Below are 11,677 nucleotides of genomic sequence, written 5' to 3'. Positions count from 1 at the left end.
TTGATTCCAGTTCCAGCCTAGACCCAACCCATTAACAGCCCTACCCCGCCCCGAACAAGGCAAGTTTTCTTAAATCTTAAACGAGGACGGGGTAGAGACGGGATGTGGACATGGAAAATATTTTGCCCCAAATTAGGGATGGGGTTTGCATATAATTCCCCAAAACTGATGATAAATTAGTAAAATATCTATAGATTTAATATTAATTTTTAAAATATCTCTAAAATTTCCTCATATTCTTACAATCTTAAGATCCCACAATTTCATTTAGCATAATTAAAATACCCCTAAATTCCCATAATCTTATTTGTAAAATATGCATAAATAATATTTTTTAGGTAGTTGCCTCAGGGTGGGGAAAATTTGGGGATTCCCCATTCCCGATGGAGAATGGATGCCTCGCCCTGAACACACCCTACCACTAGGGTCGTGGTGGGAATGGAGTAGAGTGTCTTGATTTACAGGGGCGAGGGACAAGGAGGGGTGCCCCATCCCATGTACCACACGGGCCCGACTAGTAATTATAATATATATATATATATAATTATAATTATGTGAAGTTTATAACTAATAGATTTAATATTCATACTTATATATACATTTATTAGGCATATACAATTGTTAAAAGTAATTATTTAAAAAAAAAATTAAATTGTTTGGTCATCATTTTAAGCACGATAAGGCAAACGCAGATTAATTGAACCTGAAACTCTTGTAAAATGGAAGGGATGACAATTGACCATCTGAACCATGGTTTTCAAAACCGGACCAGATCGGACAGTTGGACCAAAAAAATCGAGAACCGGTTAGGTGACCGGTTCCGTTTTTCACCAAAACCGAATTTTTTACCAAAAAAAATGTTGATTTAGTCAACAAACTGCTGACCCGGGCGGTTGAACCGTTCAACGATTTTGACCATTTTTTTATTTTTTTTAATTTTTAATTTTTTTGTCAGAACGAACGACCATTTAATTCAAACGATTAGACCATTCGGCCCGGGAACTAGACACCTAACCAATTCATTATCCGGGTCGGTTTTAAAAACCCTGATCTGAATTATTAAATAAGCATATCCTTCAATAAACAGGTTTATCTTTTAATGGAATTTAGCAACAAGTCAACAAGTGCCTTGCTTTCCTGTTTGAGGTTGAAAAAAATGCCTCAATCAGCCAATATCCAACTTTGGATGCCTCTTTTAGCAATGGTAGTATATAGTTAACATTAGTTAGTTTGAATTTGTAATGACGCCGTGCCTCTCTCTCACTTTGAATCTTGAATCATATTATATTAATTGTAAGATTTTAAAATAACCTTTCAATTGAAGGCTGTTTGATAGTGGTTGAAGTGATTGAAGCCCATATGTCTTATTTCTGTTGCTTTTTAGTGGATAAAATAATTAAATAAATAAAATATTTAAAGATATTTAAACAGTGCAAAGCTCAGGTTCAATTTCATCCAATAATAAGTTCACTATAAAGAGAATGCAATATAAGTTATCCACTTTATTAGAGCTCTATTGGAGGAAATCTTAGATCCTCCGTGGCGCATCATTCAACTGGTTGCTGAGTGCAGGGCTTATATGAGTTGGTTTCCTCACTGCTCAGTTAACTTTGTGCCTAGGGAACGAATGATACAACGCATAAAGCTGCAGGTCATGCATTATCTATCAATGATGTACAATCTTGGTCTAGAGTTTATTTTTATTTTTTTGCGATCGAGATTGTATTTATAACGACATCTCTTTGAGCAGGAATAATAATAATAATAATAATAATTCAATTCACCCACATATTTCAGTTATTATATATAATTGCCCCACAAAAATTTTGGACATGTGGTAATTAAGGATTATGGGCTAAAAGTTTGACCAAATATTTAACTCTGGGTCCCTTTGGCTTCTAAACATGATGCCATCCTTTGGCAATTAATAAAGCTGCAACTTAGGTCAGGTTACGTCAGGTTGAAGTTAAAGTTGGGGTTAGGATTGATAAGTATGAACCTGACTTAATTCACTTTAACTACTTATAAATGTGTATGGTTATATATATATATATATAGTATATATATCTATCTGTATGTATTTATATGTGTATGTACATATATATGAATGTGAATAGTTTTAAATTTAAAGGCAAAATTTTGTTAGGATTGACCAACCTAACCCAGCCCTACTTACACCCTATTCAGCAATACAAACTGTTTTACACTGGTATAGAACTTTTGTTTGAAGCTATAGAGAGATGAATGTCTAGGATTTGAATCTCCTTGGATTTTATCAATTAGCAAGCTAGAATGATTTTCTCTAAAATATTTTGTATATACATCATCATCTAAACCTTATTCCAACTATATAGAATCAGTTATATGAATCCTGTTTTGCCATTCCATTTATCTAAAACTATATCTTTTGTTAAATTATTAGGCACATAAACCATTTCTTATTACTTCCATCATAATTTTTTTTTTCCAATATGCTCTAATTCCTCTAACCCCTTCAACTTATAGATCAGTTTTGCAAACACATAAAGTGCAATATTAATTCAAGCTATACATTAGCATCAACAAAATGTGTTTCTACATCATATAATTTGCACCTTTTATAATATATCCTCTATTATATTCACTTATTTTTCTTTTGTTTTAGACCTCTAAGTTGGGCTTTAGGTACATCACATGATTTGCATATGAGAACAAGAGAACTGTAGTTGCATCAAGATTTAGGGTAATACTACTGACTTTTTGAATGCCCAACCCAGAAAAAGAAGATAAGAAGGAACCGACATGCTCTGAGCTGTATCCACTAAAACCGACTTATATATATTCCATCTAGATTGGGTAAAGAGTCTGCATGATTGAGATAAACAAGACCACCTGTATATGAGTGTCATTTAAAGTAGAAAAATGTATGTAAGCCAGGAATATAAAGTTGATGATGTTTTAGATAGAAATAATAATATTTGCATTTATCAATTTAAAACATTTCAAATAAAAAATAATCTCTCACACAAATTTGTATTAATCAATCCAAAAGGCTAAAACACAATGAAAACGCAATACCACTGTATCAAATAACACCTCTTTAAGCCAGAATTCAAATCAGCACCCACCAGATTGCCCCCCACATTGTCCCACAGCATATCCCTGCTGTGTATTGTGAATATCTCCCGATGATTATATCATCAATTCTGGTATCATCTTTAGGAGATATTCCTAATACACAGCCTGAATGTGCTGTGGGATGTTGTGGGGGGCTGATTTGCTCTCTCCCTAAGCCAATCAAGCTAAGGATAAAGTAATCTTACTTGGCATGAATGGATTGGCCCTCAAAAACCTTACCCATAGGATAGAGTGGATAGATTATGAAGGCCCCATTACCAGGAATCAAGGATAATAAGAGCATAGAGACACAACACGCAGGGTGTTATGAAAGGGACATGTGTGTAAAAGAAATTATGAAAGGATAATAAGGCTGTGTTTGGTTTGAAGGAAAAAGTAAGGAAAGGAAGGGAAAATGTAGGGAAACCTTTACAAGCCTTGTATAGGTTTTCCTATCTTTCCTTTCCTTTCCCTATTTTTTCCTTCAAACCAAACATAACTTTAAGATAAACTAGGTATATGTCTGGCATCAATGCTACAGATGCAGCACCGCTTTTTCAGAAAACAGTATTGCTGCTGCTGTTGATATGTGGGTTGGAAGCACTGTTTTCTGAGAAAACAGTGTCTTTTTTTTGTTTGGAATTGTTGCTGCCAAGTAGGACGTTTCCTGTAGCAATAACAACTTTTTCTGTTTGGTATCAGTGCTCCAGGAAATGTTTTCAGCATTGGTACCCATTATCCAATGCCACGTCACTGCCACTTCATATCCCTATTGGCAGCAACGAGTTACAGTTCCAAGAAAAACTAAATTTGATGTTGCTCCAAACTATATTTTCTCGATTTCCAAGACATGGCTTAAAGTATCATTTTTTACAGAAAAATGGTTACAAACACATACCCGTTTCCTAGAACACTATTTTTCAATGTGGCACTGTTTTCTTAAGCAATGGCAACAATGCCAAACAGAGAGCAAACAAAAAAGCGAAGTTAATGGATGATGATCCAAAGAATCACTAAAATGTGTGACATTTTTTTTTTTTGACTGAGTGTTAATGGTAAGCAGGTGGCTAAACAACCTGTCAACTTGAACCGGTGTGCATGGCATGTAACAAACAAAAGCAGTTTAAATCATGTAGGCATAATAACGTTATAAGCACTGTCAAAATATTTATCAAATGCTCATTTAAGTACTTATTAGATCCGGTCCAAAAACAAAAAGATATTTTATTTATCCAATCATTCAATTTCAATTGGGACAAGACTTACAAAGACACCTTCATCTCTCAGGAGGGAAGGAATCCCTGAACCTCTTGAACTTCAACAACCTCATCAGTTCTATATCTTCTTCGATCTACTTCAATTCTGACGAGACCACTCTCCTATTCACCATTCAAATCACTCGAAAACCCTCACCCCGTGCCAATTCTCAAACCAGAGTCCCCAAGATCAATATCACCAAACATCATTCACACAAAAGTTTCCATGTTTGCATGATTGCCTGTTATGTACACGAAACAACATCATATTAGTACTCGCTCACATCTTTTTTTCTTAACAGATTTCTGTACTCATACTATAATAGTATAATGTGTTTGCTTCTTTTTTAAATCTCTTAACAGGGTTTAATTAAAGGAGGTAAAAGAGGAAACTACACAACCTTCAACTATACTTTTGTGGGAACTGGCTAAAGTTAAACTTTCCTCATTTTTAACAAAATAGGACCAGGTCGTCCCCATTAATTAGAGAATCTCCATCACTTAACCCATAACCCCAAACCCTGGTGCCTGTGGAATTCACTCCCAAATCTCGATCAGACCTCACCAACCAGTCAGTTGGTACCTTACACATTGAAATGTATAATAATAACCTTTTGAGGTCTTAAAAGACCAAATAAATGTTTTTTCATAAAAAAGGGCCAAATAAAAGTAAAAATACCAAATAAAGGTTTTAATTTAACCCTTGTTATAAATAATAGTCTTCTTTTAAGAAGAAGATAACAAGATATTATATTAATTAGAAAAGAAGAAGGTACAAGAGTATATACAACCACAAAAAGTAGAACTCAAGAAAATCAGGGTCTCAAAGCATTACTATACAGATCAGATCTGAAAACACCTGATTTCACCAAAGAACACTCTAGGAATTATTTTCGTTTCATGCCTTTAGGCCTTGCATTGGGAATTTCATAAAAAAATCATAATGGAGATATTCTCAATGCAAGGCTGCAAAGTTGCGAACACTGATATGATCTCGGTTTTTTAAAGGTAAGGTTCACATCCCCTTCCCATTCATTATCAATAATATTTTTCCTTTCAAAAATATTATGCAATAAATTTTAATTTAAGTAACAATTAATTATCTCATCGAAGGTTTGAGTATCTATCTGATCATGGCCTCGCTTCAAAAATAAAAATAAAAATTTAAGTATATCATTTGAAGGCATTAGAGAGATGAGAGAGAGGGAGAATTGATTACCTTGAGACAGTGTGACCGCCGGAACAAGTGCCGGTGCGGCGGTGCCCTAGAAGGAAGTGGTCAGATCAGATCAGATCCCGATCAAACATTGAAGGACAGTAACAGAGTACTGGCTAAACGGGAATAGGGTGATCCCCTTTAGCTAGCACATGTTAGCTCTGCACGCATAAGAATGGAACTCGTGTGGGAGGACAGGTGTCCCTGTTTCATTGTGTGGGGCGTTGATGCGAATTCCATTCTATATTTTTAAAGGGTGTAGTAGTGTTCGGACCATCCTATGATCTTTTCAGTTGTGGGTTCATCAAATTAAGTATTATTTGAATCCTACATATGTCCATGTGGGTTGATGAAGAAAACTATTTACTTCAATTTTAATAACAGCTCTTGAGTGGTTGATGGATGGATAGAGTAAGAGAGAAGCATTATTGGTGGTTCCAGGAGAGCTAGGGTCTACTCATAAAGTCATAACATGCTGCACGTCACTGAATGCTCTCCGATGCATGGATCCGAGGCGGGTTTCTAAATTTTAATACAGAAACGTGTCATAAGATATGCTAGATTTTCACAAGAATTTTTAAATTGAATTGTACATATCAGATTATCTCGTTATTCCCGTCAGATTTTTTAATTGGATGTATAACTATTTCTCTTTGTTTCTTCGATTAAACTCTTCAACTGCTGCATCAAAATGTACTTCGTAGGAAATGAAATGGGATACTAATGGCTATAGACCTATAGTCAAGTCCACATCCACCACACAAGTGGGTTCACATGATCCAAGACCCAGAACACCTCGTGAAATAAACATGGTTTGAAGTTCACTCCTAAGGCCCACGACGATCCAGTATAGTAGTTGAGATGGTTAGTTGGTATTGTAGGATTAAAACGGTAGAGCCACCGGGCCTCTATGATGTCAGATAATCAATGGGCCTCCCTGTTCTCTTCTGTCTGATCCATTCCTTACTGATCCCTTACAATATACCAACTATGTAATACCAAAAGAATACCACTAACAAGACAAAGAACCATAATTACCCTGCATTGGTGACTAACTGCCTTTTGATTATGATAAGCAGACAATTACACAATGTTTGACTGGTAGTTGCATGTTATCTAAGATATAAAAAAAAAAAAAAAAATTATAAATAGTGTAATAAGCCCATAAATTCATAGCTCGCCCGGTCATTGCGTAGAATTGATCAATACTTGTTAATTTACCTACTCGGCTTCGCCATTTTGACAGAAATTGATAAGAAAAAGAAAGAAAGAAAAGAAAAAAAGAAAATTGTATGATATTCCCCTTCTTATAAGCCACAGATATGGGAATGGCGCCAACAATTCATAAGGCTCTCTATATATATATATATATATTATATTGATAATTGGCTTTCACATCAGATATGCCAATAAAAGTATAAAACTATAAAAGGTGGGGTATGGATGTCGAGTGGATTCCCATCTGACGACAAAAATTGGCATGGCACCTTCATATGAGGGGACCCTTTGAACCACAACCATTATAGAGGGTTTGATATTTCATCATCTTAGCAATTTGATATGTGTTTTTGGGTGGTATTTTTCTGTTGTCTTTATTTCTTCTTCTTACCCAATTAAAGCCCGGGGATTGGTGGTTTATAACTTGAATGTCGTTGTTTTCATTTTGTTTTTTGAAATGATTACATACGTCACCAATTCTCGAATTGTATTTTTGCTCTGAGAAGCGAAAAATAAATTGATTTTGCTTCGAAAAAGCAATTTAGGTTTTGGGAATTAAACCATTAAAATGATAGTTTTTTAAAACAAAAACAAATGTTGTTAGAGTACCGGTATTGCATGATTCATGAAAACAAATGAGATATATTGTATAATCTAAAATGAAAAACAATGATTTTATTTTCAAGAAATCAACAATTTATTGTGAAATCATAAGGTTTTAATTAATTAATTAATTTATTTAAAATCTAGCTACAAGGCTACGACAAGGGCCCTCACGGCGTCACCTGATCAATGACTGGTGAGTGGGTGTACTTGCTGCACCAAATTATAAAAGATGGGGATATGTCATATGTGTGCTTTGCTATATATAGCTATCCACCTATCCGTTGACAAAAATGGCACTCTCATATGAGGGAACCTACGACATGATGAATTAATTAAAATCAATTTCTATGGAGGATCCAATTAAAGCGGCTGTGCATGCAACTTGATAAGGGTGCTTGCTTTTGTTGAGACAAAGACTCCATTGTTGTTGCAGTGTCCAAAGATCAGATCAAGCTCAAGTTGCATGTCGCATCCTTTGTTTGGATTCAAAACTCTTGTTTTTATCTTATATCCACCACTTCACTTGACTCCATATATAATTGTAAGGACCAATTGATATTCTACTTGAAGAAAATTAAAAGCTGAAATAGATTGCATTGTAAAGGCTTGTGATGAGCTTGGTCGTCATGGCATGAGTGAGTGGTTTTAATTTTTTATGTATAGAGGGATCCTTCTACAAACTCTAGAATTAATTGATTCCAACCCATCAAGTTCAATTTGATCCCACAGGTTTTGTTCACATCTGACTGGTCTAGGGTTGCAGCCTCTGGCCAATATCGACTTGAATGGATGATGAATTTAATTCTGTCCCTACAGGCCCCACTCCATAAATACAGTTGCTGGGGTCATGGTAGTAAATGGAAAGACCTTGAAAATAAGATAAAACCAGAATTGGAAATGAGAAAATATAGGCACTTAAATGTTCTTTCGTTTTCAACCTAAAAATTGGATCCAAACATCATGAAAGCTATTTTGGATGAATCCATTGCTGCTCCACTTTTTTACTGTTGTCAATCTCTTCTTCATATTGTCATTGAAGTAAAACTAGCCCACCAAATAATAACAGAGAAGAAACAATAACGTTATCCATAAAAAAGAAAAAGAACTTTAAAATTTTAAAGAAAATTAACATTATTATCTAAAAAATAAAATCTGGATAAGCCTTCATCTATAAAAAAGGTCTAAATTATTTGTAATCTATACTACTTTAAAAAGCATGAATGGCTTCAAGAATATTTCTGAAATTTTTGAGGACAAAATTTACCCCTCTATATTTAAATTTATTGATTAAAAATTAGGGCAAATAGGGTAATTGGATATTGATATTAAATGAGTTGAAAAGAGGTAATTTTAAGATATTCAAGCATTCAATTCCCTCTCATTAAATCCAACATTTAAGTTAGTAACTTGTATTCATGTTCTTTGAATCATATATTTAAGTCTTTTTTGTTTCTTTTCATTGTTAAGTTCAATTAATTAAATTCATACTTAATAAATTAGTAATTCCAATAACATAAAAGCTTATACTTTTAAAGCCTACCTAAAAAAAACAATGTTTTCATCTAGGTGGTGGTAAGAAATTAAATCATTTTGGATCAAATGGCTCAATCCATGTTGCCATGATTAAATAATAAAATTCAAAAATAGATAAAATGAAAAAAAAATAGAAATTAAAAAAATTGGGAACATTTTTAACATACATATTAAGCAATAATAAGTATGATAAATAAGAATTTTTATTAATGATGGAAATGGAATGTAAATTTTAAAACCAATTGGAAATAAATACATTTTCCTATTCTCTCTCATTAAATCCTATATTTAAATTCTTATAATTAAATCTACAATATCAATTTTAATAGTACAAAAATAAATATTTTGAAAGATAATCTGAGAATAAAAACATTTTCTTCCCTCCCGATGGTGGGCAAGCAATTTGACCATTTGGTGTCAAATTAATTAATAAATAATGGCATAATTTAATAATAAAAATTTAAAATAAATAAGAATGAAATGTAAGAAGTATTTTTATTAATGATGAAAATGGAATGCCAAATTTAAAATCTACCTAGAAATGAAATTATATCATAGTCAAATAATAAAATTTTTAAAAATACAAATATATAGCATGGCAAATCGTCAACAGCATAAATCTGAGCCCTGGTTTCTCTCTCTTATTTGCTCCCTTTTTTTATGCCATGGCTAGTCATTGAGTCCTGGTTTTCTTTTTGGCTTAGTTCACTCAGGCTTTTGTCAGTTCCATGTTTTCAATGGATGGATATGGTGTATGTTTTTGGATAGTAATTGACTTGTTATGAGCTCATAAAGGATTGATTTGTTATGAGTTCATGAAGGTGGAAATTTTAGGGATAATGAAGATTTAGCTCAATAAACTTTGATTATGTTTATGATTTTCCATTCCATGAGGGATAAGTGGATAATTTCTGATTTAAAGGATTTCTGAAAGTTTTCCTAACTTTTCTTTCTTTTCCTTACTTTTTCTTTCAAATCAAACATAACTTTAATGAAATCGTTTGAACTTGCTCCACATATTTTGAGAAGGTCAATTCTTAGTTGATTTCTTATGTGAATGTCTCACTTCGTCCTATGGGCAGATGTCGTGATTCCTTAAATCTCTCATTTGTAGCAAATCCAACAAATAAACTGAAGTGAGATTCTTCCACCTAATCGAACAAATAAATGGGGACGAACCAAAGCTTCATTCCCACCTAAAGAAACTGCGATTTTGAAATAGTGGGAGTAAGGGGTTGGGAGAAGGAGAGAGGTGGAAATGGTGTTGGGCTATGGTGAGAGCAAGGGGTTAGGAGAAGGAAAGATGTAGAGATGGTAGAGCTGTAAGGGCGGGGTTGGTGGTTGCTTTGGTTCAGTTTCAATGGTAATTGTAGAGAGAGAATAAGGGGCGATGGAGATTGAAAGAGTGCATGAGGGTAAATTTGAGGCAAGTTTCAATGGTTTCTATGCATTGAAATCACACAAAAAAACCATCTTCATCATATGAGTTTTATTTTGAAAATTTGAAGAATAGTGAAGGGTAAATTTGACATTTCATTGTTCTCTGTTAGTACTTACCGACCATGTCAATTGTTAGAAATAATAGTAGTTTAAGACAATATGTAAGCAATAAGGGTAGAGTTAGTCAATTAGCTAAACTATAAGAGTAGTTTAAGAAATTAGTCCAATATAAAAATGGGTCCTTCCCATCTTTTTATCAAATGAAATATTGGATTAATATGAAGGTGACTATCACGGAATGGTCCAATTGAAATAAACATATAGAACAACACAATCTTTAAAATAAATGACTTTTTCTTTAGGTTGTGTTTGGTTGCAATGCAGCCACAAATATATACACTACATATTTACCCTTTTCTCGTTTCATGAATGCAAACAATGTTCACATTTTAAACTATTTTTGCACTCATCTTGTTTGTTTGAAATCATTGCAAGTGGACCCATCATTAAATGTTCCAACTATCTTATGCTCCAATGCCTTAATTTTGGTCAAAAATAGGTAGCCTCTCTCTCTCTTTATATATATATATATATATTTATGAGTACCTCAAATTTTAACATAGTTTGCCCAATCTTTTTTATTAGCCCAAACTTTACTTTAGGTGGAGGGGTAACTGAGTTTGGATCTACTCCTCATAGAGCGCTCCTCACACTGACCTCACAACATGTCCCAGCCATAGATGGAGAACATTTCCAATACAAGGTTCAAAGTATTGATACGTATTGGCCCGTATCGGCCAATACGTATCGTGTCGGTGACTTCCTGATACGCCCCTACAGGGAGTGTATCGGAATTCTGACCGGTTCAGGGGGTGGAGGAGCCTTAAACCGGCCCCCTGAACCGGTTTTGAAAAACATAAGAAAAAGGAAAATATCAATATTGCCTGATACACCCCTATCGACATATCGGGCCTATCGATATTTTGAACCTTGCTCCCATACCTATGTGTTGTTATTCATGGAGAGATATTCCCAATACGTGACTGATCTGTGCTATGAGAACATTCTATGAAGAGCAGATACAAACTCGAGGCAACTGGAACGTGATCTGCTCCTCACACTTGGGCGCCTCACATGCACATCCACCATGCATTGAGAGCATCTCCCATGAAAAATAACTTACAAGCACAGGAGATGTTCCCAATGCATGGTAGGATATGTGTGTGAGGTGCGTGTGTGGCGCCCTATGTGAGGAGCAGATCTGGTCTCGGGGCAACCACCTTAAGAATTTATTAAATAAATCACTTGTCTC

The 11,677-nt window shown here is 34.3% G+C and overlaps 1 long non-coding RNA gene across 2 annotated transcripts; it reads right to left on the bottom strand.

The window, feature by feature from the left end:
- Positions 1-2,596: 2,596 nt before the first annotated feature.
- LOC148801055 (uncharacterized) lies at positions 2,597-5,702 on the bottom strand. 2 transcript variants are annotated; one of them, XR_016083752.1, is made up of 3 exons: positions 5,572-5,702; positions 4,363-4,594; positions 2,597-2,844 (listed from the first exon to the last, which is right to left on the bottom strand). It is a non-coding gene; the product is annotated as an uncharacterized LOC148801055 (long non-coding RNA). The 2 variants fall into 2 exon arrangements; XR_016083751.1 differs by lacking the exon at positions 2,597-2,844 and having other exon boundaries at positions 4,305-4,594.
- Between the last annotated feature and the right edge of the window lie 5,975 nt (positions 5,703-11,677).

The sequence above is a fragment of the Nelumbo nucifera genome, chromosome 3 (genome assembly GCF_055504915.1).
Source record: "Nelumbo nucifera cultivar China Antique chromosome 3, China Antique-T2T, whole genome shotgun sequence".
NCBI lineage: Eukaryota > Viridiplantae > Streptophyta > Magnoliopsida > Proteales > Nelumbonaceae > Nelumbo > Nelumbo nucifera.
This window is presented reverse-complemented; position numbering and strand designations above follow the sequence as displayed.